Below are 4,219 nucleotides of genomic sequence, written 5' to 3'. Positions count from 1 at the left end.
TGTAATTAAGGATTTCCATGACTCATTGTTACATCAATTAGGAAGTATAATAGAGGGTTTTTGCACTTGAAACGATTGTCCTAGGTGGATCAATATCCGGATACCCCATCTTTATCGATTGCCTTACCTTCTCCTTTACTTGTGCCTTCTATCTTGTTGTTTTTATTTTCATTATTTCATATTTTGTCACACTTATCACTATTCATCTTCCACATTAGTTAAGAAACAACTCAAGTGTCTTTATTGCCTACTCTCTGTGGATACGATACCCACTCATCTGGGATTATTACTTCGACCCCCGTGCACTTGCAGTTTACATGCATATACGGACGTGTCACCTGTAAATCAAATTTCACCAACTTCCAATCAAAATCCACAAAAAAGAGTTCAAGAATTCAAAGAAAAGAAAAAAATCCTCTAAACTCACCTTGCCTTCAACTTCCGATCTCTTGGGTCCTCCTTTTCTTCTCAAGATTAGGCTTTTCACCTAACTGGTCATGTTGGCTTGCCTCTTGATGGAAGGAAAGGGATGGGGATCGGGGCTTGAGAAAGGATCAGAAGAGAAGGGAGTCAAGAAGGACTACGGTGAGGTGGTGTGGAACCTTAGAGGTAAAGTAAGTGGTCGCCAAGGCGAGGGAAAGGTTGGTGAGGCAGAGCTAGTAGTGAGAGGGAGATGAGTGAGCTGGCGAAACTACTGATGCGAAGATGAGAGATGTGAAGATGAGGATGGAAGACTATGGCACTGATTGAAAGGAGATCGAAAGTGGGAAACGAGTGAGTCGGCGAGGATGTCTGGGAGAGTAAAGCTGAGAAGATGGGAGAATAAAAGAGAGTAGGGTTCAGATATAATTAACTAATTAATTATAATTTAAATTTAAATTTAATATTAATAATTAATTTAATTAACTAATATTTCTTAGTCATTACATGAAAATTATTTAAAATTAGTATGTTTTAAATCCATTGCCAAAAATTAACTACATTTATTAAAATCCATTCCAACGGAATTCCGTCGGTACTAGTATGTCGGTATTATTAGAAATGTTTGCCGACGGATTTCTGTCACCAATAAGTTGAACATATATGTTGGTAAATTGACAACCCTAAAAAATTAGGACTACCCACAGTATACCAACAACGTTCTGTCAATATTAGTACGCCAGTAATAATAAATATTAACACCGACAAAAATCTGGTGGTAATAGTATAGAGATATTTGTCGGTAAGTTTGGGCGCCAAAAAATTTATTATGGCACGTACTGTACCAATGGAATTCTATCGATATACATGTGTTGGTATTATTATAAACTTCTACCAACAGCTTTATGTCGGTGTTAACATGAACATATTCGTCAGTAAAACTTTAGCCCTAAAAATTTGGTATGAACCCTACAATACCAACGAAATTCCGTCGGCAATAATACATCGTTAATTTTTTATTAAATTAGACCAATGGAATTCCAATGCTATTAACAAAAACTATGTGTCAATAATCTTTTAGCGGCAAGGAAAAAACATGGCGGGTAGTGTTGCAACAAAACTTTGTCGGCGTCGGCGTCAGTGATATGGGCGCTATTAAAAATTTGACCCATACGAATCTCTGTCCATATTTTGTTAGTGATGTATCTGTATTTGTCGGTAAAAGAAAATATTACTGACAGAAATGAATCTGTCAGAAAAACTACATCGGTAGTGAATTGTTTTCTTGTAGTGTGTTGGGTATCTACCCCAAGGTTATTCAGTTCTGTCTTCCAAGTTTTGGAATGGACCATGCCCTTGTCTTTTAACATGTCCCTTCAAATTTGAATTTGCATGGTGCATAGCTAATAGAAGTGATTTCATCAGGGGTAGGTGTCATATCTCGACCCATAGCCAAGTACCTAACAATTGCCACATTATCCCAAATTACGTGACGTATGTGTCTACCTAACTTGGTATGACGTGGAACAAAGCTTGCCACATGAGAATTCCAGCCACCACGTCAGAAATTGTCTACCAAAATAGTCCCACCACCAACCTGTTGAAAGGAAATTAAAGTCAAATGCTCATTTTGATATAGATTGAAATAAAGTGCTCAAAATGAAACACGGGCATAATAAGTACCCACCTACAAAAATAACCTGTTTCAAAATGTGAGCTTTAAAGCAACATTTTAACACATGTGGCCCCTACACAGTCAACATGTCTTAGTATTTACGCTTCCTTAAGCCCTATATTCCTCAATCCTTAAACATTTTCAACTGCCAGTGAAGCAAGGTGCTCTTACCGGTGCTATTGCCAAGTTATTTTCTTCGCCTGCTCCACCCTACGAATTCATGACAAAATTGTTCGAATATTAGACTGAAAAGTAGATGTAATGCATGGGATCTGTAGGCATGTGAAGGTTGGTCTCCAAATCTAGTAGGTATTATCAGAAGATCTACAAGAATGACTTATGTACATAGTAACAATGACCATGCATTAATAGTTGGAGATCAAGGTCTTGTTATATATGATGTTTTGTATACAGTGATGTGCACTATCCTGAAAAGTGATGTTTTCTTTAATGCTTTTTATGTTTTTGCTTATTTTGGAGTATTTGTAGTGCTTTGCTTTTGAATTCCAGACTAGTGAAGTATGATGAGTTAGAAACCTGAGTTTCTTTTCTCCATTCTGCTCAAAAGTGTACACTCACTCGAGAACTATCATCCCTATAAACCAAAGCTATTTGGAACAGTGGAATTAGAGCATGTATCTTGTTCCACTTCTGTGTGTTAGAGCTCCACCTCCTATCTTGAAGTCCAAAGCAGCAGGCATCCTGGAAACGGACTGCCCCCCTTACCGATGTTTGATGGTGAAGATTATGGCCCATGGAGCATCATGATGATAATGTTGTCTCGGTCGTAAGACCTTTGGAATCTGGTTGAGAAGGGAATCCCAAAAGAAGAGGATGAGGCAAAGATGAAGGATCACAAGAAGAGAGATTCAAAGGCCCTCTACATGATCCAACAATCGTTGAACCACAGGTTATTCTCTCGTATAGAGGCAACTGAGACAACAAAGGATGCGTGGGATGGTTAAAACGATAATATCAAGGTGACCCCAAGCTAATAGCAGTGAAGTTGCAATCACTGCTTCAAGGGTTTGAAAATCTCAAGATTAAGAACAATGAGAGTGTAGATGACTTCATCACTTGTGTTGAAGAGATGGTGAACCAAATGAAGAGGCTTGGAGACACTATCTCTAAAGCTATGATGGTCGAAAAGGTGCTGAGAAGCATGGGGGCCAAGTTTAATCATGTAGTGATGGCGATAGAAAAGTCCAAGGACATTACTAAGAGGACCTTGGATGTTCTTACTGGATCCGTGAAAGCTTATAAAGCAAGACTAATCAGCCAAGGTTATCAAGTTGAGGAGAAAGTCCTTCTAGTAAAAGGAGAATTTTCTGCAGCTAGGAGGGTTTTCAAGCACCATCGAGAGGTCGAGGGAGAGGTTCATTCAGAGGCTTTGGTCATGGGAGAAGCAGAGGCAGGGGAGTAGAATAGAAGCAACAAATAGGCGAGGAGAGGGGGTTTAGAAGTGGTGTTTAGTACCACTTGTGCAAAAAATATGGGCACATCAAAGCTAATTGCTATTTTAAGGAGAAACCTACAGATAAAGGAGCAACTTTGGTAGTTGAAGAGAAGGAGAAGGAGAAGGAGATTAGCAAACCTTTTCATGGCTCACGGTGAAGGAGAAGAGAGCAAGCTTGTTGCTAGTGCGCAGTGAAAGTGAAAGATGTGTAAACTCAGTTTGGATTATAGATAGCGGTTGTTCAAATCACATGACAGGGATGAAGGAGATTTTTGAGACCCTCGATGAGTCTCGGTAGTTGAGTGTTAGGATGGGTGACGGCAAAGAAATCTTTGGTGATGGGTGAGGAAACAGTCGCCATTAGTTCCGTAGATGGGAACTTGAAGCTGTTGCATAATGTCCAATATGTCCCTAGATTAGCCCATAATCTTGTCAGTGTGGGACAGCTACTTTCCCAGGGATATGATGTCATGTTTGGTAGTGGCAGTTGCTCCATAGTCGAGCGGAATTCTGGCGAGGCTGGGGTTAACATCAAGAGAATGAACAACAATATGTTTCCGTTGAAGCTCACTCGACACTTGGGTTGCCAACATGGCTGTTGGAAAGGTCAGTGAGGCCATGATGTCACACCGAAGGTTTTGACATGGAAATCATCATAACTTGAAGTC

The sequence above is a fragment of the Dioscorea cayenensis genome, chromosome 3 (genome assembly GCF_009730915.1).
Source record: "Dioscorea cayenensis subsp. rotundata cultivar TDr96_F1 chromosome 3, TDr96_F1_v2_PseudoChromosome.rev07_lg8_w22 25.fasta, whole genome shotgun sequence".
NCBI classification, from domain to species: domain Eukaryota; kingdom Viridiplantae; phylum Streptophyta; class Magnoliopsida; order Dioscoreales; family Dioscoreaceae; genus Dioscorea; species Dioscorea cayenensis.
This window is presented reverse-complemented; position numbering follows the sequence as displayed.